At 41.3% G+C, this 27,767-nt stretch overlaps 1 pseudogene; it reads left to right on the top strand.

The window, feature by feature from the left end:
• Positions 1-27,731, top strand: LOC133832757 (nuclear pore complex protein NUP93A-like; annotated as a pseudogene).
• Positions 27,732-27,767: the final 36 nt, after the last annotated feature.

The raw sequence follows: 27,767 nt of genomic DNA, 5'->3' as shown, positions 1-27,767 counted from the left end.
ATGGCGGGGACAGAGACGATCGACGTCGACCAAATCTTAACCCACAGACTAAACGAGCTTGCCAGTGTAAGTCATTTTTTCTGTGGAGATAGCCCTTTTTTACATTACAGTCAGTTTAACTTTCGCTCTGATCACAGGCAATGCAGACCGTTACTACTGGCCGGCTCCGCTCGGGTGCTATCACCGAGCAGTCCAGGACTTCCGAGCAACTGCACGCTGAAGAACTCAAAGCTACCGAAGAAAAATACGCTGAACAGCTTGAGGCAACCCAGAAGACAAATGCAGCGCTGCTCAAGGAGAAAAAAAAGTTGGCTAAGGAGTTAAGGGAGAAGCAGACTATGTTGGACAAGGCCATTGAGCAAAGAGACCACTTTAAGAAGTCCAACCGCGTCAACTACCGCGAGGCTAAAAAGCTCGAGGATGACTTGATTGCGAGCAGACAAGAGACTACAACATTGGAGGGCCAGATCGAGAAGCTTGAAAAAGCCAATGCCAGCAATTTGGAAAGGTACAAGAATGTCACGGTTAAGTGTTTCTATGACTTTTGGAAACACAACCAAGAGGCTAATTTCAACTATCTTCCTGAGTGCACAAGGCATGCTGAGATAGCCCACTGCGTTGCTCGCTTGGCAGAAGAAGAGAGAGCAAGGGTGCCTGCCTTGCCTGAAATCTCCTTCGCCACTGGCGTAGAATGGGTAGACAATGACGCTACAACTATTGTCGACCAGGACACCCCTCAAGATCCTCCAGCCTCGTAGTCTACTTTTTTTTCTTTTACTCTTTAATATTTTAATTACACGGCCTACAGGTCATGATGTAAAGACAATATAATTTTTATTTTTGCATGGGCAGCTACTTTTTTCTTTTAACAAAAAATTACATCCGAGCAGACTGCTCGCAGTGTAAAGGGTTTCCTTTTGATATTATAATATTTGCCTTTTATTATAACATCTGTTTGCATGACCGAACTTAACATAGTACTTTGGTTTGATTTAACAAAATTTTTTAAAAATACTCTAAGTACCCTAGCATGCTTTCACTTATTTTGATCATGTGTTTACATACCTCTCGATATGCTTTGCTTACTAGATACCTTATATGCCCCCCAAGTGATCGAGGAGCTTTAGGTCCTTGGTCACTTGCCTTGACCAAAACCTGTTCGAACATTACTGCTCGGAGCAAATAATTAAAACGATAATACAGCAAAACAACACACGTATTGAGAAAATACTTGTAATAAATACAATAATTGGCAAGAATGACTGGTAACGCACAGTCCCTTATATTTCTCGTAATAAATGGACAAAAAGTGTTTGTACGAGTGATCAATAAGATCTTACACTTATAAGCGATTAGTCACATAAAATGACCAACCCTTTTTCATAACTTGTAAAAAGTAAAATTAATACAAGCCAATCCTTTAAGAAGAATTGTTCATTGATAGTACTTGCGCAGGTGTTCTCCATTCCAATAGCGAGGAATGAGATCTCCATTTAAGCGAGGAAGTTTGTAGGTGCCTGGATGGAGGACTTCTTCAATCTGGTAAGGCCCTTCCCAATTAGGTCTGAGTACTCCAGCAGCTTGGTCACGGGTGTTTAGGAAGACTCTTTGAATTGCTAGATCTTCGACATTGAATTTCCTTTCTCGCACTTTAGAATTGAAATACCGGGCAACTTTTTGCTGGTACGCAACTACTCAGAGTTGGGCTTGTTCACGTTCTCATCGATCAAGTCCAGGGTTTCCATCAATAGATGCCTGTTCAAGCCTTGATCGTACGTTATTCTGTGATGTGAGGGCAGATCTAACTCCACGGGCAACATAGCCTCATACCCATAAGCCAAAGAGAATGGAGTATGGCCTGTTGTTGTTCGATGAGAAGTTATGTACGACCAAAGGACTTCAGGAAATTGTTCTGGCCAAGCACCCTTAGCTTCTTCCAGTCTTTTCTTCAGAGTATCCTTTAGCATTTTGTTGACTACTTCGAGTTGTCCATTTTCTTGGGGATGAGCGACTGAAGAAAAGCTCTTGATAATCCCATGCCGTTCGCAAAAGTCTGTGAATAAATCACTATCAAACTGTGTGCCGTTATCCGAGATGATTTTCCTTGGCAATCCATAGCGACGAACGATGTTTTTGATCACGAAATCCAACACCTTTTTGGTCGTTATGGTTGGGAGTGGCTCAGCTTCAGCCCATTTAGTGAACTATTCGACAGCAACCATAGCATACTTGACGCCGCCCTTTCCTGTGGGCAAAGATCCGATTAGATCTATACCCAAACTGCAAATAGCCACGGACTTTGCATTTGTTTAAGCTCATTAGGGGCTACTCGTGGGATTTTGGAGAACCTCTGGCACTTGTCGCATCTTCGTACAAACTCCATCGAGTCTTCATTCATTGTGGGCCAGAAGTATCCTTGCCTCAGGATCTTTTTTGACAAGCTTTGCCCCCCAGCGTGGTCCCCACAAAAGCCTTCGTGTACCTCTTTCATCAATTCTTTCGCTTTCTCTTTCGAAACACATCTGAGGAGTGGCATTGAGTATCCCCTCCGGTACAAGATTCCATCTACTAGGACATACCTAGCAGCCTATCGATGAAGGGTCCTAGCTCTGTTTTTGTCCGTCGACAACACGCCTTGCGTCAGATACTCTACGTATGGTGCCATCCACGTATCCGCCATCTGGATCACCAAAGTGGTCTCCTCTGCTTAGATGCTTGGCACAGATAGTTGTTCAACTGGTACTATGTTCAGAGTATCAGCATCCTTCGCGCTTGCTAACTTGGCCAAAGCATCAGCATTGGAATTCTGGTCACGAGGTACTTACTGGAGGGTCTATTTGTCGAACTGAGCCAATAGATCTTTTGTTTTGTTTAAATAGGCAACCATATTTAAACCTCGTGCCTGGTACTCTCTAATGATTTGATTCACCACCAGCTGAGAATCACTGTAGATGTCGAGCGCTCTTATGTTCATATCCCTGGCTAATCGTAACCCAGCGAGTAACGCTTCATACTCAGCCTCATTGTTGGAAGCAGTGAAGTCGAACCTGATTGCATAGTGAAACTGATGCCATTCAGGCGTAATCAGGATCACCCCTGCCCCTGCATGATGCTCATTGGAAGAGCCGTCTGTAAATAACTTCCATGAGGGAGGTTTGTTTTGTGACTCAGGCTCTTCCGGTTCTTCGTTCTACTTGCTATCTGTAAGTTCGGTGAATTCTGCAATGAAGTCAGCCAGGGCTTGCCCTTTTACCATTGTTCGCGAAAAGTAAGAGATATCGAACTGCCCAAGTTCGACTGCCCATTTTAACAATCTACCCGCAGCCTCTGGTTTTCACAAAACTTGCCGTAGAGGCTGGTCGGTCAAAACGGTGATTGGGTGAGTTGAAAGTAAGGCCCCAGCTTCCTAGAGGCCAAAATTAAGCAATAGGCTAACTTTTCAATAGGTGGGTACCGCATCTCTGCTCCAATTAGCCTCTTGCTTACATAGTAAACAGCCTTCTGCACGCCTTCTTCCTCCCTTACTAAAACGGCACTAGCATCATATTCCGTGATCGTCAGGTAGATGAACAAAGTTTCCTTATCGACCGACTTTGACAAGATGGGTGGTTGTGCCATGTGAGTCTTCAATGCTTATAAATCTTGCTCGCACTCCTCCATCCATTCAAATTTTTTGTTGCCTCTAAGTAGATTAAAAAACGAGACGCACTTGTCTGTTGATTTTGAAATAAATCTACTAAGAGCGGCAACTCTTCCGGTTAAACTTTGAACATCCTTAATCTTCGCTGGAAATTTCATATCGATCAGGGCTCTTATTTTCTCGGGATTGGCTTCAATTCCTCTCGAGTTAACTATAAATCCCAAGAACTTCCCTGATCGTACTCCGAAGGAGAATTTTAGGGGATTCAGCTTCATTTGATATTTTTTCAAGACATTGAAGCACTCCTGCAAATCCTTTATATGCCCTTCTGCCTTCTTTGACTTTACCAGCATATCGTCGACATAGACCTCAATGTTTGTCCCGATCAGCTCTTTGAACATGTGGTTGACTAGTCGCTGGTAAGTCGCACCAGCGTTTTTCAAACCGAAGGGCATTACTTTGTAACAGTAAAGCCATGTATTAGTCCGAAAGCTAGTGTGATCCTCATTAGGGGGATGCATACTAATCTGATTATATCTGGAGTATGCATCCATGAAAGAGAGAATCTCATGCCTTGCAGTGGCATCAACCAGTTGGTCAATCCTAGGGAGTGGGAAACAATCCTTGGGGCAGGCTTTATTGAGGTCTGTGAAATCCACGCATGTTCGCCATTTGCCATTCGGCTTGGGAACTAGCATGGGATTAGAGACCCATGATGGATAAAATGCCACCCTGATGAATCCATTCTCCTTCAGCTTTTTGACTTCTTCTTTTAAGGCCTTTGATCTATCTTTGTCGAGCAGCCTTCTTTTATGTTGCACCGGTGGATAACTCTTGTCGATGTTCAAGACATGGCTAATGACTGTTAGGTTTATTCCGACAATGTCCTTGTGCGACCAGGCGAAGACTTCCTGGTTCCTCCTTAAAAACTCCACCCGTGCTTGTTTTGTTGTTGTCTCTAAGTTTTTACCAACTTTCACAACCCTGGTCAGATTTTCTTCATCGAGTTGGACCTCTTCAAGGTCCTCAATGGGTCCTATTTCCTCCTCAAAATCCCCAAAGCGAGGATCCAAGTCTCTATCCTCACTTTGGGCGACGTCCTATTTGGTGACATTATCACCTGAGTGGGCCTTAGCATCAATTTCCATTTATAACTCTTTTCTGGGAACATCTCTCGATACACCCTTCTTTTCCTTGGTGATCGAGGCGTTGTAGCACACCCTTGCTTCCCGCTGATATCCCAATACGCATCCTACCCATGCATATGTTGGGAATTTTATGGCAAGGTTCCATATTGAAGTGACGGCCTGTAGGTCGACCAGAATTGGCCTCCCAATTACAGCATTGTATGCTGAAGGACAATTAACTACTATGAACGTAGTGAGTAATGTCCTATTAGCAGGTGCAGTACCTGTTGTAACTGGAAGCCTAATCGACCCTGTTGGGGCGAGCCCTTCACTGGAAAAACCATAGATGGTTTGGTTGCATGGCTCCAAGTCCTTGACGGACAACTTCATTCTTTCTAGCGAAGACTTGTACAGGATGTTGACCGAACTTCTTGTGTCGACCAACACCCTTTTCACCATCATGTTGGCAATTTGTACATCTACGACCAGCAGATCGGAGTGTGGGAATCACACATGCTAGGCATCTTCCTCAGAGAAGGTTATCAATTCCTCTTCTGTTCGAGCCTTTTTTGGTGCTCGATCCTCCACACTAATCATCTCGATGTCCTATTCTTGGTGTAGGGTTCGAGCGTATCATTCCCTTGCCTTCCCAATGTCTCCCGCAAGAGGTGGGCCTCCGCAGATGGTGAGTAAAGTGCCTACCACAGGAGCTGGCTGTAGAGGTGGCGAGCATTGGCGTGCCGGCGCCTTCTCGTTGCCATATTTAGCCTCTTGCTGAGACCCTCCTGGGCTCGCACGTATCTTCTTAAATGTCCCTGCCTAATCAGGAACTCAATCTCATCTTTCAACTGGTTACAATCATTGGTGTCGTGCCCGTAGTCATTGTGAAAATGACAGAACTTCGTCGTATCTCTCTTGGAGATATCTTTCCTTATAGTTGCGGGTCGTTTGTAAGGCACGCTTGAGCTGGTCGCCTGGTAGACTTCAGCTCAGCTTTCTACAAGGGCCGTGTAGTTGGTGAATCTCGGTTCGTATCGATTGCCTTTGGAGCGTTTATTCTCAGAAGCTGAGGGTTCATTGTTCGCCCATTTTCCACTGTTCCTACCATTGCCATTCCCATTGCCCTTTTCGTTGCCATTAGGCTTTTCCGATCTGTTGGCGGCTTTGGCGGGTTCTTCCTTTGGCCCCTTGTCTTTTTTGGCGATTTTCCTTCATTGGCAATCACGTCTTTGAGCTTGATATATCGATCAGCCTGATCCAAAAACTCCTGGGTGCTTCTTACCCCATTCTTTCTGAGGTTACTCCAGAGGGGTGAATGGCGCCTAACCCCAGTAGTTAGAGCCATCATCTTACCTTCATCGCCCACCGTCTTGGCTCCAGCTGCTGCTCGCATGAAGCGTTGGACATATTCCTTTAAGGGTTCTCTCTCATTCTGGCGTATCTCGACCAGCTGATTGGCCTCTGTGGGGTGTACGCGACCCGCGTAGAATTTCCCGTAAAATTCTTTTACGAACATTTCCCAAGATACTATACTAGCAGGAGGGAACTTAAAGAACCACTCCTAAGCGGTGTCAGACAATGTAGCTGGAAAGATCCAGCAGCGGGCATCTTCCAACACTTTCTATATATCCATTTGTATCTCAAACTTATTAACATGAGATACTGAGACTCCGTACCCATCAAAGTTCGGCAATGTTGGCATCTTGAACTTACTGGGGTTTCAGCTGCAGCAATCCTCTGTACAAAGGGGGTGCCCCTCCTCCTATCGTATTCAATATGGGACGTTCGTCCTCTGACCATTTGCTATACCGCCTGGTTCAGAAAATCAATCTGAGCCTGAACAGCTTTTGGGACTGCTGGGGCCACCGGTGCAGGGGGAGCATACTCGGCGTGCCTCTCGCGGTGGTTGTTAAGTACGTCCCTTAAATCATCGTCTCTACATCTCTTCTCGCTAGCTCCTAGCCGACTAAAGACGTTCTGTTGCCTGGGTTGCCCCCCATCGTTGTGGCTAGCTTGCCTGTTTTCTCTAGGTGGGGGGCTTCTGCCTCCACCTCTGTAATGCCCCAAATTTCCTAATGAAGTTTAAGACCTTGATTAGGAGACCAGGAAGGCCATAATTGATTTATTATGGTATTTAATGATTATATGAATGTTTACGTGAATTATATTATTATATGATGGTGGATGCATGCATATGGGTTCATATTTTAATTATGAGGGCATTTTGGTAATTTGGCCACTGTGGGCATAATTGTGTATTTTGGGTGCATGATTGTGATTAATTAATATAGCCACGTTATAAGGTGGATTGGTTCGAGCTATTCGGCATGAGACGATCATGAGATGTAAGTGTTCGGTCTATTCATAACGGGTTTAAGTTCGGGGCTCGGGGTGAGTCTTGGGGTCATCTTGATGACTAGAACATTGCCGGGAATAAAAGGGTAATGGGATATGATTTATTGGTATGTGAGAATATTGAGAATAGCAGGAATTGGAGAGCGTTAATTATAATTAACGAGATAGGCGGGAAAGGACAGTTTTACCCTCGGAAGCCTTTAGAGGGATTTATTTGGCTTAAGGGCATTATGGTCTTTTGACCATAAGGATTTATATGACTTGAAGGCTGTAGAAAATACAGAACAAAAACAGAGCATCCTTATCGTTATGCTTCTCTCCTTTTCGTGTACCATTTCTCCTTCATCCTCCTTTCATTTTTTTTTAGAGCCAATTAAAGAACAAGCTAGGGAAATCAAAGCTTTGGGATTCTAGACTTAGCTCAGCCATTGGGAAGGATTCAAACCAGTTTAAGGTAAGGAATTGGACCTGAGTTTTGAGCTATACCCTGTTTTTCTATTAAGTTTTCAGTTAAGGATTTTGATGTGTTAGTTGAGAATTATTGGAAGTTTAGTTGAGGTTTAACTTGGGTTATGATGAGGGTGAGTTGTAGATGATGTTTTGTGGTTGAATTGGATGTTTGGGTGATGTTTGGGATTGATTTGGAGGGTTGGTTTCAAGAGAAATCGCAAAGAAGATGAACCAGAAAGTTTCTGGTCTGTAATTGGTGCAGCAGCGCCATTTAGGGCGCACAACACTAGGCAGGGCTCAGAGCTGGGCTCTCTGACTTGGAAATAGGGCTGCAGCGCCATTTATTAGGGCTGCAGTGCCACTTGATAGGGCTGCACTGCCATTTGGTAGGGCTGCATCGCTAGTCCATTTTTCAGCAAACCTATTTTAGGGCTCGGAATGATCCTTAAGGCTCGGGGTTTGGTTCCTTTGCCCCGTTTGAGTATATTAAGATTCCCGAGAATGGGGGATTGATCTCGGGAGTGTGGTTTTAGATTGTGAACCATTTATTAATTTATTTTATTAATGGATTATAATTGGTTATGACTAGGTGACCGCTAAAGGACTAAAAGTTGATCGTTCTCAAGGGTCGTTCTTTAAATCATTCTAGCTCGACTTTGAGGTAAGAGAACTGCACCCCATATGTAACATGCATGGTTATGTTTGATGCATGTTGAATGTTTAAATGTAAACATTGATAGCATAATTAATGCTTGGCAATCTTGCCCATTTGCATATGATTATTATTGAGGCATGCTGGATGATCAAGTGTGATGCATGTGATGCACGAGAGACATGAGGTTAAGGCATGCCATGAATGATGAATATGAGATTGGTCAGAGCTTGAGTCTCTGAGTTTGTGCATGAACATAATTATGCTAGCAAGTGTTTAGTAAGCATGTTGAATGCCCTATTCTTGGATAATTGGCATATGATACACATTGATAGCATTGCTTACTTGTGCATGGTACTGACTAATTAGTCAGATTTGGCAAAGGTTCTAGTATTAACTGTGAAGCTGTGACTCATTAGTCAGGTTCGGCAGTGGTACTGGGCACTGGTCACGTTGCACTGACTCATTAGTCAGAACGGCCTTAGCGTGTATCACGCAAGCCATCAAAGATTAGATCTAATCGACTATCAGCATTGAATGACTCAAAGAGCATTAATGCCAGACCGACCTCGAGGGTCGATGGTTGAAATAAGCGCTTGAAGGCTAGAGGCTTACCCAACAGCCACCCTTCCATTTGAATTAGTGACTCGCTCGTCGGTCACTCAGCATGGTTTATCGAAACCTCAAGTGTTGCGACACTCATCTGATTAGGACTGATTTTGTAGTCCTCCAATCAGAAGGCCAGGATTTCTTATCCAGGATACCCCGACATTTGTTTGAATTCGTCTGCATGCTGAATAGAGCTATGAATGCTAGGCATGCCAGACATGATTTGAGATCATGATATGACTATTTGTGAGCATATGAGTTTTCTTGCTGGGCTTCGGCCCACGGGTTCTTTGTGGTGCAGGTAAAGGAAAAAGGAAGCTGGACCATCCTTGAGTTGGAGAGCTTAGGTGATGACGTGTACATATGCAGCTGCTAGACCAATACTTGGGTGAGGTTTGAAAGAGGAACTAGGGTCGAACCCTATTTTGCCGCATAGAACGGCCTGTTGTAAATATCTTTCTGTAATAGACTTTAAAACTATGTTTTTGGGATCCCAATGTATATATTAAACGTTCTAGTGAAACGTTGCATCTTAACCAAAATGTTTAATCCCTAAACCACTAATCATACTTAGTTACACGTTTTTGGCCAAATGACTCGATTAGCGAGTTTAGCACTGTTTACAAGGCACACCGTAACGGTCCCTGGAGTTGGGGCGTTACAACCTCTTTCCTTGTTTCTCCGACCAGCATTTCTTCTGCCGGAATCGGCTTCATTATATTCATGGCCATCTCTAAATTGTGGCTAACTACGGCGTGACCGGCTGTTTACGCTATTTCCTCCTCGGCCTAGAATTTCTCGAGTGTCAGGGGGAGGCATGCGCTGGTCGTTGGTTCCCCGTGCATTGTAATGTCGTGGGGGGCCCTTGACCGTAAAGCCTGAATCGGTGTTCCTTCTGTTGGCAGAAGGATGCTACCCCCTACCTGGTAGATTTGGCTCTTCATCCCCTGGGCGTCTAGGGTTGCGGGGCGGTTGCTCGGCCCTATTCTGCCTCGGGCGCTGGGGATTACCTCGACCATCCTGGGACGGAGGCTGCTGCTCAGGATCCCTAGGTGGGACATCATCCTGAGCCACAGGCGGCTGCTCCGGCCTTTGAGGCTTGCTGGCTGGAGCGGAGGGCTTGGATTGGGACCTCTTTGAGGTGGCATATTCAGTGGCTGATCTGGCTGGGAGGCTGGCACAGTCTGACTTCGAGCCAATTGGATGGCTGCCTCAAGAGCGGCCATGGCATCCCTCTGCTGAAGATCCATTTCTGCCTGCCACTCACTCAACTCCTGGCACTGGCGCTCTATTTCTCTTTGCTACAGCGCCATTGTCTCCGTAGCATTCTCCTGATTGGCCCTCAGATTAGCCAACTCATCCTGCAACACCCCTAGCGTTGTCCTCAGTGTTTCAGAATCTAACTCCTCCTCTTCAAACTCTAAATGTGGTTCATTCTCAGCCACATTTGGGGGAGGAGGTTGGGATGGTGCAGCGCCAACAGCCTGTCCAGTCTTCTTGGATGTTTTCGCCATTAGATTTTCTTACAGTTTTTCATCAAACTCTCAATGAAAGCACCAGAATGTTGACCCTTGATTTGGTCAACGACACGGAGTCAAATATACGACAAAAGATGAAACGACAATTAAGAATTTGATCTAATGAAAAAGGATTTATAGTGATTCGGCCCCAAAGAATGGTAATGACCTACCTCCACTAAGTGCTATTATTAATATCAGATCTCAAAGCCATGATCAAAGAACTAGGGTTCTTGAGTTTCACAAACCTTGAAAGAATTACAATAAAACGATGGATAATAGACTATAGCTCTTTTTCTCTCAATACTTCGCAAAAATGATTCTGAGATCAAAAGTTCATTCCTTGAGCTATTTCATGCATATTTATAGGCTCAAGGAGGGTTACACGGGCCAATGGGCCATATCTTTCCTTAATAACTGCGTATCAAGGTAATAATGAGGAAATATTCAATGCAATTATTATAAGATTACAATCTTAGAAGTAAATAAATCAAATTATACGACCAGCCTGCTCGTATCTAAAAGTTAAGCTCTGACGAAGCAATGTGCCTCTGGTCGATAGTCGAATAGCACTTCCGCCACGTGTCAACCACGTGCGAGAAATTCTTGCCACGTCATCAGCAACCGTTTTTTGGGTAAACAATATTCTATCCCAACGGGACCTTGTTGGACATGGTCAAGTCTATGTTAAGCTACTCTTCACTTCCTCTCTCATTCTAGGGAGATGTGCGTCAAACGGTGACTTACATTTTGAATGTGGTCCCATCTAAGACCATAAGCAAAATGTCACTTGAAGTGTGGAATGGAAACAAACCTAGTTTGTACCATTCCACATTTGGGGTTGTTCTGCTCATGTTCTTAGAACTAAATCAGGGAAACTTGATTCAGGGTCTGAAGTATGCATTTTCGTGGGTTATGCTCCAGAACCATGAGTCGGTTACTTCTATAGTCTCAAGGACCAAAAGGTATTTGTTTCAACAAATGCGACCTTCCTTGAACACGACTATATGAATAACTATAAACCTCAGAGCAAAGTAGTTTTGGAGTAACTCATAGCTAATAAGATTCCATCACCTTCATCGTTATCATTAAATGATAAACGAAAAATTGAGGAAACCACTATTTCTAAAAATAAAACCGTAGTGCAACGTCATAGTGCGAGGATTGTGAAACAAATTGTTCGCTACAAGCATGAGGCACATGTCCTTGTTTCTGATATAGAAAAGGACGATCCAATAACTTTCAAAGAAGTTATGGATGAGCCTGAAAAGGAGAATTGGCAAGAAGCCATGAACAAAGAAATGGAATCCATGTATTCCAATTCGGTCTGAGAACTTGTAGACCCACCTAAAGATGTCAGGCCCATTGGGTGCAAATGGATCTACAAGAAGAAAAGAGGTGTAGATGGGAAAGTGGAGACATTCAAAGCAAGGCTAGTAGCAAAATGTTACATTTAGAGAAAAGGTGTTGATTATGAAGAAACATTTTCTCCTATGGCCATGTAGAAATCCATTCGCACCCTCTTATCCATAGCTGCAACGTATGATTATGAGATATCACTGATGGACGTCAAGACAACCTTCCTTAATGGTTGTCTTCATGAAAGTATCCATATGGTACAACCAAAAGGGTTCATCAAGAATGGGGAAGATCAACAGGTGTGTAAGTTGTTGAAATCCATTTAAGAATAAAAGCAAGCATCTAGATCTTGGAATATCACCTTTGATAAAACAATTAATACATATGGCTTCGAACAGAATGTCGAAGAATAATGTGTGCATAAATATATCAAAGGAAAAGTGGTGTTTTTCCTAGTTATTTACACGGATGACATTCTCCTCATTGGCAACGATGTAGAGACACTGTCAAGCGTAAAGAAGTGGTTAGTCGAAAAGTTCCAAATGAAAGATTTGGGCGAGGTGAGCTATGTTCTAGGAATCCAAATCCTAAGGGATAGGAAGAACAAGATCTTGGTACTTTCTCTGGCTAATTATAAGGATAAGGTGATTGAAAGGTTCCCTGTGGAGAATTCCAAGAAAGGTCAGTTACCGACTAGACATGGAATTACTCTCTCCAAAGAGCAATGTCCAAAGACACCTCAGGAGGAAGAGGACATGAGAAAGTATCCCTATGCTCACTACAAGAATTTGTACTAAATATCACAATATAATATTACACATTTTTAAAAGTGTTATTACTGATTTGCTAAATAAATAAATAAAACACAGAGCCAAAAGGGAACGAAATTCTGGTGCCAAGTGAATTAATAATGGCGCCTTTAGTCTGCCCCCCCCCCCCATTATTTTACTCATCATTCTCATTCACTATCCTTTCAATCTAATAATATTATATTATGTTTTCTTGGTTAACTCTTTCTTTCTCTTCTTATTTACTGTCTCTCTGCCTTCGTCCGTTTCCCTTCCTTTTCTTCTCCTTCTCCATCGTAGTCTTGGCAAACTCCAAGCTCTGACGCTCTAGTCATGAAGCATGCAACACCCTTCGGGATTGGTTCAAAGTGCGACGTAGAGGAACCGCTGGGTATCACAGTTGTCTCGTATCTGCAACTAATAAAGCTCTCAGGGGTGATGTCTTTCATGGAGTAGTTCAGGTGAGTCTTTCTTGGATTTAGAAAGTGAGTTTGGTGTAACTGTTCAAATATTAGGATTTCATAATTTTCATGTATTAGTTTTCTGAAAGTTGGAATTAAATGTTTTTTCATGTATCTTTGTGGTTTTGAAGGCTGGTTGCTCGAGAGGGAATAAATGTAGAGCAGCTTGCGTGGGATCTGAAGTCTTTTGAATTGAAAGTGAACTTTCCTTGACATTTTGTTTCATGTTCTATATAATCTTGCTCCATGGGTTCTAGTTTTTTTTTTTTTTTCGAGGTGGGTTCAAACTTGTTTAACTATTGACAAGTATTAGTTGCAAAAAAAGTTGTCCCATTTCCACTTTAAATCTCAAATAGATTTTGTATCTTTCAAAAATTTAATTGGACTTATAGGACTAATTAAAATAAGTTTGTTGTTGTACCTTTATTCTTTAGTTATCTTTTCCTCAACTCAACAACCTTTTGCAAAAGTATTGGATCCAAATTCAACTACTTTCCTTTTTTATTTTCTCTTGTAGTAAAACATGTCCTTTTTGAAGCTCTCCCTACTTTTGTTCTTTGGTGTTTTTGTTGAATTTCAGATAACAACTATGCAGTATTTTTAAAATTTATAACTGCTTTGCCATTTGATTTTCCTCTGCTGTATATTTTATGAAGACAACATTTGAGGATGTTTTCCCTGCGGAGGCAACAACTGTTGAGGAATATCTGCAGCAGGTACGTTAGTCTTAAAATTGTTAGAATCTGTGCTTGTTATCCTTTCTTGTTTGTTTAAAAGATATTTTTTGCTTTCTCTACTTGCTCAGGAGTAACTATCCTTGTATGTTAATTTTGTTAGAGTGGTTTGAATGTGTTGGCATAGTGTTATAACAAATTTAGCTACTTAAAACAATTATTCGAATTTTATAAAATACAAGTGTTTATTCAAGTCATTGGTACTGACTGTTGGCATGTGAATTAGTTTTGTAGTCTCTTTCTCTCTCTCTCTCCTCTATAATATATATTTATATTTTGTTAAGAAGAGAGAATCATTCAATATATAGCCGCAAGCAAGCCTAAAAATTTATTTGATTCTGAGAAAATAGTTGTTCTTCTAACAACTTGATATACTTTGGCCATGTTTGTGACTGATAATGATTTCTTAATCATACCTATGCACCAGGTCCATGAAATGGAAATTATTTCAGCTGTTCAAGAAGCTCAAAAGGATAACCTCAGAAGTTTTAATGATTACATGTTGAAAGTGTTGAAGGTCAGTATGACACACGGGATATGCAGAATGTTACCCTAATCAATCAATGATATTGTGAGCCCATACGTGATGAATAATATTTGGTTATTAATCTAATATATTTTAAATTCTTTTGAAGTTTTATAAGGTGTTTATAGCATTGAGCTAAATAATGAACAAATTATAGACAAATTATGTGTGCATAAATATATGCTATGCAGTGATTATCATTGTTGTTGAGCTTTTAATCCTAATGGTTTTTAAATTTTAATGCTTTGTAGGAGGATTGGAAAAAAGAAAAACAAGATAGTCTTCAAAGCTTGAGTCGAATTTCCACATTACCTAGAACTAACATGATACTTAGCAGTAGTGGGGGTGCTCGCTCTGGTCAGATAGTGTCGATGACTTCTAGCCCTCAAGCTTCATCTGGTGCATCTAGCATGCAGCTTGTATGTAACGACCTGAATTTGCTAATCGGGCTTGGGGCCTTGATTAGTGTGCCTGGAGGGAAATAAATGATTTATTATGCTTTAATGTGTTAATGGGTGAATTAATGTGGATATATGATAGTGATGCATGTTTAGTGGGTTAAATGTGCATGTGGGCCCCGTCTAGATATTAGGGGCATGAATGTGATAAATGTCATATGTGTGATATGTCTGTGCAGCACGATCCGAGACAGTCCTAGGGAGCGCTTAGCGAGAGGATCACTACGGGGTTGAGATTCAGACTCGGGGTGAGTTGAGGGGTAATTTGGGTACTAGGTGTTATGGGATTATCGGGACTTGAAAATAAATATTTGGAGATATATTTGAGGATAGAATGTCTAGGCGGGAATATTGGGGAAATTTACAATTTTGCCCTCGGGGACGTTTTGCTACCCCGAGCCTTGAGGTAACCATATAGACTTAAGCTGAATAAAACAAAAAGAAGGATTTACTTAGAAGCTTTGGGAAACCGACCTCTATATTTCTCCTTCTGAACTAAGGATAGCATCTCACCATTTACATCTTTCTCTCCTTCATTCTCTAAGGCATATCAAAGGGAATTTTTGGTGCATGCTAGCTTAAGCAAGGGATTGAGCTGAGGAAACCTAGGAGATTAAAGCTTGAGGATTAAGGATCAACTACAGGGATTGAATTCAGCAAGGTAAGCTTTAATTATTGGGATTATGTTGAGAATTGTTGCTGGTTTGCTAGAATATGCATGCTAGTTAAGTTTGATATGTTCTTGAGTATTTTAGTTGGATTTTGGAGCAGATTTTGATGGGGTTTCAGTGTTGATATTGAGGCTGTATGTATGTGTTAAATATCTGGGTTTGATAGGTGAGTTTTGGGTGAATTAGCTTGAGGAAAGGTGTGGAAAAATGGTGGAAAATCTGGGTTCGGAGGTGAGAGCCGCGACCCGTGTGCGCGCGCGGCCATGGGAGGCCGAGAAGCTCATGCGCTCCGCGGTGCCTGGTGGGCGCGTCGCGGCCCGTGTGGGGGTCATTGAGGTGCTAGACTCTGTTTCGAGGCTAGCCGCAGCTCTTGTGGGTGGGGGTCGCGGCCCTTTGTGCCAGTTTGAGTTTTAAGGGTATTTTAGGCTTGGGAACTCAAGGGGTAAAGCTCGGGATGGATTATATCCCCCAGATTGATAGAATTCAAGGACCCAGAGGTTAGGGTTATGGCTCTAAGTTATTTGTTGGATTAGAATTTGATAGATGGACATTGTTAATGTGTTGTGACTAGGGTTTTGACGAGGCTCACGTTGGAGGACTGTGCTCGGGGCATCGGTGCTCAAAAAGCTCGGAACTCAGGTAAGAGAACCCTTGTTCCCATAGAGCTTGTGTGTAGGGCTGAGCCCAATGTGTTTGAATGGACTGATATGCAAGGCTGAGCTCAGTGTGTTTGAATGGATTGATATGCAGAGCCGAGCCCAATATGTTAGAACTACGGGGCGTAGCCCTTTATCTGATTATGCTAGAAATCTATACTTGCTTGTTATGCTATGTGTATTATGATGTGAATGGTCGGCTTGAGCCGGGAACGGTGTAGACCGAGAACGGCGAAGGGCCGGAAACGGCATTGGGCACATTGAGTGCAAGGCCGAGAACGGTAAGGGGCCGGGAGCATCGTTAAGCACATGGAGTGCGAGTTGCAAGGGCGAGTCCCTAGAAGGATACCTGGGATATCCTCACGGCGTGGTCTGCAAATCCAGGGCATGGTAAACGCCTGGGACGGCTAGGTCGTATGTGTTTAGCCAATTGGTGGCCTATTTATATGTGTTGCATATGTTATCTGTGTGTGGGTTCTCTTACTGGGCTTCGGCTCACAGATGCTCTGTGGTGCAGGTAAGGGTAAAGAGAAGATCAACCAACCATGAGTGTAGCAGGCGTGGGGCGGCGTGTACATGTTTGGCCAGCTTGGCTGCCACGGCCAGAGGATTTTGGGAGAAGCTTGTAAATAAACTCTGATTTTGTCATCTAGTCGACTTGGTTTAGTTAATAAGTTGTAAACATTTCTAAACTGTATTTTAGGATCCCAAGTGTAAACCTTTTATGATTTTCTATGGAAACTACTATTTCTAAGGTTTTTCCTCTGTTTATAGCTTAATTACACTGTTTGATCTAAAACATCGATTAGCGAGAAGAAATCACGTTTTTAAACTCACTTAGTGACGGCTCAAAGGAAGTAGGGCGTTACAACTTGGTATCAGAGCGAGCCAAGGTTATTGGTTCTAGAGATTGACCGAACATGTACACACGCAGTCAGTGACAGGCTTAACTCGGGGTTGGTTGGTAAGATTGGTTAATATGTCTGAATATGTATTTGAATGCCCTGTTTGCCTGCTTATTTTATATATAGAGCATGATGAATGAATTAACATATGCATGAGATACTGATAGGGCCTGGCCCTTGATTATTGCATCAAGAGATTGAAGTGTGCTGAATAGCGTTGCTAATGCATGTGGATGAATATTGGGATAATGGTTTGCATACTGAGTGTGTGTGGTTAACTGCCTAAATTGAATCCATATGTAATATCTTTTTATTGGCCTGTAGGAGGCATAATGAAACATGAGTATACTTAGTTGTGGTATAATTGAGTAGCTAAATGTTTGGTATTGTGGATTTGGTTTAATATGCTTTATGTGTGTATGAATATTGTAATTTTTGGACCTGGATGTGGCTTGGTTCGGAGTGTGAACCTCAAGGTAGAGAAGTTTAGTCAGCGGTGGCGGATGAATTCAGATTGTTTGCATCTGAGATGGTTAAGTAGACTTGGCATCGTAATGCAGGGGAGTTGCGGATGATAGTTGGGGTTGGAAATTTCCATCTACCCTGAAAGTCCGGAGATGTCCGCTAGCATATGAGTATATGGTATTGGTACAGTATAAGGATACAGACAAATAAAGAATAGTAACTGGAAGACTAAAGAGGTGTTAACGTCTGGTTGGTGAGGAAAGTTTGGGTTACCTAGGAATTGTTTAGTGAATGGGCAAAGCTAACTTCATTCTTGGTTATACGGAGGTGAAAGGTCATAACTAAAGGATTGTGCTAAGTACGTGTGGCAAGAGGATACTAGAAAGTGGTGTGCAGGTTGAGATATTGGCGTGATGGGTTGGAAAGTACTCAAATGGGGATTCGATAAAAGAAGTTATAAGGACGAGGAGATTAATAAATCTATGAGCTTGATTTGAAATGATAAGACAATGACAACCTGTGTTAGTGAGTGTTAGGAGTTGGGTACCTTACTTTGGAAATTTATGCAAGTGGTGGTGGTTGGAAATAATGACCCATGTAAGGATTAAATTCTGGAATGGTTCAGGGTGACAGGACCACTCCAGTGTATTAGATCTTCGGTGGTATTTGAGTAGCGGAGAGAGCCATGTTATTTGAGATCTGTGGAATGAGGTAAAGAGCATGAGTGCTACGTGGCGATGGATGTGGAAGACAGTGCTTCTATTGGTAGAATTCAGTAAGGAAAAATTCTTAATTTTTGAGGTAGAAGGACCCCAGACAGTGCTAGGGCACCTGATTTGTGATTGAAAAGGTAGTTAACAAGATGGTGACAGGAACCAGGGAGGTTATTTGGTATGCACCTGAGGGAGAGGATGCCACCTGAGAGGATGTCGAGTGAGGGCACGACTTCTAAATGAAATAATTCAGTATGTTGGGATGGATTTTCCATGGTGAGGGAGCAAAAGACTAGAAAGCCTCGTTACACCCAAAGTTCGAGGCCAATTCCTCGAAGATGAGTACTTAAATGGATGTTTTATGTTTTATTCATGTAACGAGCTGGAGGAACACGGTGTTGAGAATGTTCCGAGAGGGAGTTAAACATAGAGAGTTTGCCTCAAGGGTGCTATGTGAGAAGCTGAGGATAAGAGGATTTATTGAGGAGGAATAAGGAACTTCTGGCAGATGAATTGGGATACAAGTAATTAAGAAGTTCATAATGAGAACAATAGAGTTCGTTTTAAGGAAGTCTCAACAAGAGGCAGAGTGAAAGTGGATCTGTTAAGAGACAACCATGGATTATAAGGGATATCATTTCGAGTATTTTAATTAGACTGAATGGAAACTGAGCTAACCAGTGGGGAAACTTGTATAGGTATATAAGGAAAGATTGGGGTTATTACAAAGTCGGGCTACATGTAGATTTGGTATCAAGAATGTTGTGGAAGATGGCACTGGCTAACAGAAAGAATTACCTGAAGCAATTAAAGAAACTTGACCTTGGATTAGTCAGAGCATTATATGGTGAGAATTGTTGGCATCAATGGTTAAGAATGAAAAGTTTGATATTGGGTACAAGATGGGGCAATGTCTCCAGGAGTTGATCTATGACCTGGTTATTACCAACTGGAAATCAAGGAAAGAGACATTTCGAGAGTTTTATTTTGTACTGAGTAAGGTGTGAGAAGTTGGTAACAAAGATTCTAGAATGGTTCAAGCTACAGCAGCACAGGTAAGATTCTACGAAGTGTCAGTTTGGGTTTCGTTGGGAGTATTCAAAGTAGAGCTACAAGAAGAAAGGATAGGTATGAGAAGATTTGATCTGAAGTCACGAAGAAGTTAATGAAGAACGTCTGAAGAACAAAAAGCATAACAAGACTGGCAAGCGCGTCATCTATCACATAAGTATCTCCGCAGACAACTACATCAGAGATGGGAAGAACAGTAAAACTTGAGGCTAAACAGAATGAATGGTGTCAAATAAGAATTCAGAAGACAAGGAAAGAGTTGATTGGTATCTGATGATGCAGAAATATGTGTGTTATGGTTAAGTATAGAGGGATAGCATAAAGGACCTAATCTATGATGAGTGTATGGAACCGTGGGGGTGCACCACAGGTTGGGCACGCCCAGGCTCAGATTGGCGCGAGGATGGGTCGAACCTCGCGGGAGGTGAAAGAATGGAACATGGTTGATATACTTGGAATGTTAAGTTGACAGTTATGCATAGCATAAGGTACTTGAGTGTTGGGTTGTTAGTAAGAAAGATAATCTTGAGACTGAAATTTAGTGGAACGCAGCAGATGGAAGGTTGATGTTATAAGTCTTCGATTGTGCGAGGAGGAGATTTAATATGAGGTGGATCTCTTACTTGGAAGGTGTGTGTCAGTTAGAAGAGCGCCATAGGTTACAAAGGAATAGACAGGATAACAATTGAAATTGGTATAGTGCTAGTGTGTGGTGATGGACACATATGTTTTCTTTGGATAATGGAATCCAGAGCTTTGGTTTTGTGGAAACAGGGAAGAACCCTACGAGTATTATACAAGATAAGGTACAAGAACCGGATGAATGGTCCAAAGAGAATTTGGGGTGGAGATAGGAATTATAAGTGGGTGTTGTTCTACCTCCTAGGGTTTGTAGTACTGGGAGGTTTTGACTAATGGTAGAACTTGAGATACTCGAATATTGAAAAGTAAAATGATACGATGATGGATCATAAGAATGGATCACATTAGACAGTAAATAAGGTGATGGATCAGGGGAGGAGTTGTGACTCAGCTGAATAAGATAGCATACTCTGGTTTGTATAAATTGGTAATGAAATAGGGCATTGGTAATGATGAATTGAGACCCTATGGTTTCTAAGTTATGGAAAGGGACCTGAGATCGAAGAAAACAGAGTAGTAATCTGGAATTACTGATTGATTGCAGAAAGGATATCAATCTGAGGGCTTAACAATTATGTTAAGGGTTTAAGCATCGAATGTGCAACTTTTAGAATATCAAAGGAGGTGTATTCTTTGATGAGACAGTCACGGTATTGGATGCTGGAGTACAGCTAAGGTGACAAGGCATAAGACTTGGTAAGATAAAAGCGAAGAATTAAGAGTTAGTGGACACTGCGGTTCAGTAATAATTAAGAGAAAAAGCAAAAAGGATGTTGGAATTCTTAGGGCAGGGGATGTCTGCCTATCTGAAAGTTTATAGGAACCTATAAACTGTTAACTTTGGAGTACGGGGTTCCAGAATGGGAGTTGTATATTCCTCCAAGTTAAGCAGCGAGGAAGAGTATGATAGTGAGGAAAGAAAAAGGGAGTTATGATTTTTGTTTCGACAAGAGTTCTAAAGTCGTACTAAGGATTTGGCCGCGGGCCTATAAGTTGATCTTATCCTGGTAAGGATGATGATTCATAAGTATTTTGACATTGAGAATAATCAACGAAGAGACTAATGTGTACTAAGCAGACACTGGAGTTCTGTAGATTTAATGTATAGGTAAAAGTTAAAGAAAGTATGGTTATCAAACAAGATCTTGTGGAACAAGATTGTACTCGCGCATGGGTATTATTAATGATTAAGGGTAAAGGCATTGAACCTTCAGGAATGTCATCAGAGATATGAGGTATACAGCCTGATGTGTTCAAGTAAATTTCAAGGATGAAATTATGTTAAGGAGGGGATAGTACAAAGTCTTGCAGAGCAAGACCACCGCCTTGGTGAAAGTGCTGTGGAGAAACAGCAAGATTGAGGAGGCGACATGGGAACTTGAGACAGAGATGAGGGAGCGATATCCCGAGTTGTTCAGATAATTTCGAGGACGAAATTCCCGTAAGGAGGGGATAGTTGTAACGACCTGAATTTGCTAATCGGGCTTGGGGCCTTGATTAGTGTGCCTGGAGGGCAATAAATGATTTATTATGCTTTAATGTGTTAATGGGTGAATTAATATGGATATATGATAGTGATGCATGTTTAGTGGGTTAAATGTGCATGTGGGCCCCGTCTAGATATTAGGGGCATGAATGTGATAAATGTCATATGTGTGATATGTCTGTGCAACACCATCCGAGACAGTCCTGGGGAGCGCTTAGCCAGAGGATCACTACGGGGTTGAGATTCGGACTCGGGGTGAGTCGAGGGGTAATTTGGGTACAAGGTGTTATGGGATTATCGGGACATGAAAATAAATATTTGGAGATATATTTGAGGATAGAATGTCTAGGCGGGAATATTGGGGAAATTTACCATTTTACCCTCGGGGACGTTTTGGTACCCCGAGCCTTGAGGTAACCATATAGACTTAAGCTGAATAAAACAAAAAGGAGGATTTACTTCGAAGCTTTGGGAAACCGGCCTCTATATTTCTCTTTCTGAACTAAGGATAGCATATCACCATTTACATCTTTCTCTCCTTCATTCTCTAAGGCATATCAAAGGGAATTTTTGGTGCAAGCTAGCTTAAGCAAGGGATTGGACTGAGGAAACCTAGGAGATTAAAGCTTGAGGATTAAGGATCAACTACAGGGATTGAATTCAGCAAGGTAAGCTTTAATTATTGGGATTATGTTGAGAATTGTTGCTGGTTTGCTAGAATATTCATGCTAGTTAAGTTTGATATGTTCTTGAGTATTTTAGTTGGGTTTTGGAGCAGATTTTGATGGGGTTTTAGTGTTGATATTGAGGTTGTATGTATGTGTTAAATATCTAGGTTTGATAGGTGAGTTTTGGGTGAATTAGCTTGAGGAAAGGTGTGGAAAAATGGTGGAAAATCTGGGTTCGGAGGTGAGAGCCGCGACCCGTGTGCGCTCGCGGCCATGGGAAGCCGAGAAGCTCATGCGCGCCGCGGCCCATGTGGGGGTCAGTGAGGTGCTAGCCTCTGTTTCGAGGGTATCCGTGGCTCTTGTGGGTGGGGGTCGCGACCCTTTGTGCCAGTTTGAGTTTTAAGGGTATTTTAGGCTTGGGAACTCAAGGGGTAAAGCTCGGGATGGATTATATCACCCGGATTGATAGAATTCAAGGACCCGGAGGTTAGGGTTATGGCTCTAAGTTATTTGTTGGATTAGAATTTGATGGATGGACATTGTTAATGTGTTGTGACTAGGGTTTTGACGAGGCTCACGTTGGAGGACTGTGCTCGGGGCATCGGTGCTCAAAAAGCTCGGAACTCAGGTAAGAGAACCCTTGTTCCCATAGAGCTTGTGTGCAGGGCTGAGCCCAATGTGTTTGAATGGACTGATATGTAGGGCTGAGCTCAGTGTGTTTGAATGGATTGATATGCAGGGCCGAGCCCAATATGTTAGAACTACGGGGCGTAGCCCTTTATCTGATTATGCTAGAAATCTATACTTGCTTGTTATGCTATGTGTATTATGATGTGAATGGTCGGCTTGAGCCGGGAACGGTGTAGACCGAGAATGGGGAAGGGCCGGAAATGGAATTGGGCACGTTGAGTGCAAGGCCGAGAACGGCAAGGGGCCGGGAGCAGCGTTAAGCACGTGGAGTGCGAGTTGCCAGGGCGAGTCCCTAGAAGGATACCTGGGATATCCTCACGGCGTGGTCCGCAAATCCAGGGCTTGGTAAACGCCTCGGACAGCTAGGCCGTATGTGTTTAGCCAATTGGTGGCCTATTTATATGTGTTGCATATGTTATCTGTGTGTGGGTTCTCTTGCTGGGCTTCGGCTCACAGATGCTCTGTGGTGCAGGTAAGGGTAAAGAGATGATCAACCAACCGTGAGTATAGCAGGCGTGGGGCGGCGTGTACATGTTTGGCCAGCCTGGCTGCCACGACCAGAGGATTTTGGGAGATGCTTGTAAATAAACTCTGATTTTGTCGTCTAGTCGACTTGGTTTAGTTAATATGTTGTAAACATTTCTAGACTGTATTTTGGGATCCCAAGTGTAAACCTTTTATGATTTTCTATGGAAACTACTATTTCTAAGATTTTTCCTCTGTTTATAGCTTAATTACACTATTTGATCTAAAACCTCGATTAGCGAGATGAAAGCACGTTTTTAAACTCACTTAGTGACGGCTCTAAGGAAGTAGGGCGTTACATTGTACCTCTTGCTAACAAGCCTATCCTTGAGAAAAAGGCAGTTGTCTATGCTGAAGTTGTAAAGAATCTGAATGATGCAAGAGATTGTGGATTACCATTTAAAGTAAGTTGAAACAATTTTTTCCCTGTATTCAATCGATCTTATTATATATTTGATTCCTACCATTAAATGAAAGGCATTTAATCTTTAGTGGATTGTTAATTTTAGTTTTTTGACAAATGACTGAGTTGCTGCTTTGAATTGTGAAGTTTTAGTTTTTTTGACAAATTATTAAGTTGCTGCTTTAAATTCTATTTTCACTTTATGAAAAAGATACCTTAACGGAGTGATGCTTTAGAGATTGTTTTCAAGTTTTGTTTATGCTGAGTGAGATAAGTTCCTATCTAATGGCTTGTTTCTGTTGTTAGCCTGCGACAGCTTTCAAGGGTGCTTATGAAAGTTTAGGTCTGGATGCATCTGGTGGAAAATTCGTTCATTTTCAGAAGATTTGGCACCTTATTCAGGTATATCAGATGTGTAGGTGCTTAAATGATGTCTGATTGCGTGCTCTGCCCCTTGAGGGTCTAGTACAATCTTGTTTTGTGATTTTCTTCGTAGGGGAAGTTATCTTTTTTTCTTTCTTCCCACTATTCTATAGGCATTAACTGGTGAAGACTCGTTTGCTCCAAAAAGCGTGTCAAAAAAGATGTCTTTAATTATTGGTCTTTTTTTCTTTCTTCCCACTATTCTATAGGCATTAACTGGTGAAGACTCATCTGCTCCAAAAAGCGTGTCAAAAAAGATGTCTTTAATTATTGGTGCAAGGCGCCATCTTGAGTGGGGTCATGAAAAATATGTAATGGATACTATCCAAAGTCATCCTGCCCAGGTAATAACTTAATATTCTACCATGACAGTTTATTGCTGCCTAGCAGGATTTTAATATTTTGGGAATTATTTTTTCCAATGATGCTTAGTGTAGCCTAGATTCTAGTAATTCTGTAGCTTTATTGATCCTTACTTGCTCATGTCTTATGCTCAAATTTTTTCTTCTGCTATTGTGTTTTACATTGATTTAGGTAACTTGCTATTTTGATGTTCACGATTACTCTCATTGTAGGCTGAACTTGGTGGGGTTGTTGGAAACATGCAAAGAATTCGTGCATTCCTCCGGGTTAGCGCATATTTCTCTTAACCTTTAGTACTTGCATTTTTCATGTCTAATGTATTTGATGCTTAAAAGTACAGATTTTTTTGAGGGACCATGGAGTTCTAGATTTTGATGCAGGTGATTCTCGAAGGCAGCCTCCTATTGATACAACTTGGCAGCATGTCTGCAATAAATGTTCTAGTTCAAACTATTTTCTAAATATTTTGGTTGATTAATATTAACCATCTCATACTTGTGTTTAACTCATATGAGGCTATGTTGTATTGGCGTTGGATTTGAGAATGTGGAAAATAAAATGGGGATACTTTCTCAATAGTCTGGCTGACTTTGTTCTTCTTTACGTTGCCCTCTTCTTATTGTGCAACAGGCTGTTTAGGCATAAATTTTCTTGCTTATTGGTCTTTACACTTTTCTAGTAATTACACGAGTGTTTTAATTCCTAACTGCTTAGAATTTGTGTATGTACACTGATGCTGTCACACATGTTTGTATATCATAAGAACTTGATTGCTCAGAAAATGGGGTTCTTTTGTATGCCAAGGCCAACATTGAGTACAAAATAGACAAACCAATGGTCTTTTGAATTTGTTTGATGCATTTGTATGACATATGTATTAGTGCGTAATTTATTTGAGTTTAGGTGTTATTGATTCATTTTCATACTAATTCTTGTTTGTTGTCTGAGACAGATATACTTTTGCCTGAGAATTGGGTATTATGATGAAGCAAGAAATGTTGCTCTCCAGTCCTGTTCTTCACACTAGTTTGCTCCTCTAGTATAAATATATATATATATATATATATATATAATTTTGTGTCATCCCTTTTATATCTGATAATTGTGGCTATATGTTTATTCTTCTTAATTTTTTTTTTTAAAAATATAAAATTAACAGCTTACAGAATGGATCAACACTGGGGGTATGGTGCCTACAGAAGTTGCAGCTGCTGCCTTAGAAGAATTTGACTAAATGTTAAGAATGGGTGATCGCATGAGTCGAGCAGCATATGACAAGAAAAATTTGTTATATGCTATCATATCTGGGTCACGCAAGCACATTGACCGATTGTTGAGAGATTTACCTACACTTTTCAATACCATTGAGGACTTCTTGTGGTTTAAATTATCAGCTGTCCGGGACTGTGCAGTTGGTCCCCCATCAGTTGTTATAAGTGACAGCTTAGTTCCATACACTCTGGATGATTTGCAGGTTTACCTAAACAAGTTTGATCCCTCATATTATACCAAAAATGGAAAGGACCCCCTAGTATACCCATATGTTTTGCTTTTAAGCATTCAGTTGATACCAGCTATCCTATACTTGTCTAAGGAAGCAGGAGATGAAGGTTATAATATTGATGTTGCACACATATCAATTGTCCTGGCCGACAATGGAATCCTTTCTGAAGGTGTTGGGGGTGGACAAAAAATGGGGGTGATGGATGCCAATGCAGAGGCATTCAGCTTGATTAGACAGTATGGGGCTTTGTATCTTCATCTTGGTAATCTTCCAATGGCATTAGAATATTATGCCCAAGCTACTACAGCAGTTGGTGGTGGGCAGTTGTCATGGTCTGGAAGGGGTATTGTAGATCAACGAAGATAGAAAAACTTGATGCTAAAACAACTCCTAAAGGAGTTGTTGTTGAAAGATAGTGGGATCTATCTGCTACTTGGTACAAGAGGTGCGGGAGAAGAAGGTCAATTAAGCCGGTTTTTGAACGATGAGAATTCAAGAAAGAAATTCTTACTTGAAGCTGCTCACTAGTGTCGGGAAGCTGGATTATATGACAAGGTAATGCTTGCATTTTTTTTTTTTTTGCAGCAATGCTTAAATATAATTTTCATACTTATTTTTCTTCTGATTTTGCCTCTATGATATTCAATTTTAGCCACATCTAGACTTCAGTTGAGTTGTTTGAAAAGAAACATATCTTTCTTATTGTTTTACTTTCTTTTTTTTTTGTCTTCTTCTTCAAATGTCATAACGTGCTCATACTACATGGGCAGTAGCACTTTTTTGGACTTCCGAACCTTCCTTTTTAGTGCCAAGGCATTTTTCTTTTTCATTTTTGGGTGATGAAAAATTATGGTGGCAGAGGGTGATGACTACTAGCATTCTTTAATTTATGATATTTTAGTAGAATACAATATGATGACACTAGGATGAACACGAAGAAATTGAACTTAAATGCTTGGTTTATTTATAGTAAAAAGGTTCCATCATTGGAATTGGTTTATTCATATACCCTTTTCAAGGGTCCCTGAAGCCACTGAACCACCGTGGTGAGGGTTGATATCAAACCGGCTATTCTAATCATTATTTCCTTACGTAACTGGATATCTGTTCAATGTTACTATTGTTAACTACATACTGGGTCCAGCATTTCAATTTGTACTTTTTGACGTAGAACATACTCATTTTGATATCTCAAATTTGACCATTCTTCACCACCATCTGCATTTTATTTGCGGTCTTACTCATTTTTCTACTGTCTTGTAGAACTTTTTGAAAGTTTGAATAATGTGGTTAGAGTCTGAGTTAACTATCTCATGACCTTATTCTTTGTTTTATTTTGAATTTTATTGTAACTATTAATCTCTCATCTTTCAGTCTATTGAAATTCAAAAAAGAATTGGGGCATTCTTAATGGCATTGGGGACAATTAACAACTGTCTCTTTGAAGCAATATGTGCCATCTCACATGGTAGATTGGATGGTGAAATTTGAACCTCTGGCCTTATTCATTCTGGAAATGAGATCGTGGAGACATACAAATATCACCCTGAAGTCAGGTCATTCCCAACTATATCTTGGTTTCCTTCGTTTGAGTTTGCTTACTGTAGAATGGTTTTCAAGGTTTAGAGAATCCTAAACATTAAAGGCATGCTTACTAATAAATATCGTCATTTATGTCATTATAACAAATGAGTCCTAATTCTTAAAAATAGAAAGGTAATGAAAAGATTTATAAAGGTGAAGAATTCGGAGAGCAACGGGAATGCCTTCTTTCTCTTATTCATTTATATATTATTTTTTCATTTCTTTTCTTGACACAATAGGATTATATTATAAATATAATATTATATGTACATGTTCTCCTAGACCCCGTGCTTGCAATATTCCATTTGAACTTTTGATACAT

This window comes from Humulus lupulus, chromosome 4, assembly GCF_963169125.1.
Source record: "Humulus lupulus chromosome 4, drHumLupu1.1, whole genome shotgun sequence".
In the NCBI taxonomy this organism is placed as follows: domain Eukaryota; kingdom Viridiplantae; phylum Streptophyta; class Magnoliopsida; order Rosales; family Cannabaceae; genus Humulus; species Humulus lupulus.
Note: the sequence above shows the minus strand (reverse complement) of the source record. Positions and strands in the feature narration are given on the sequence as shown.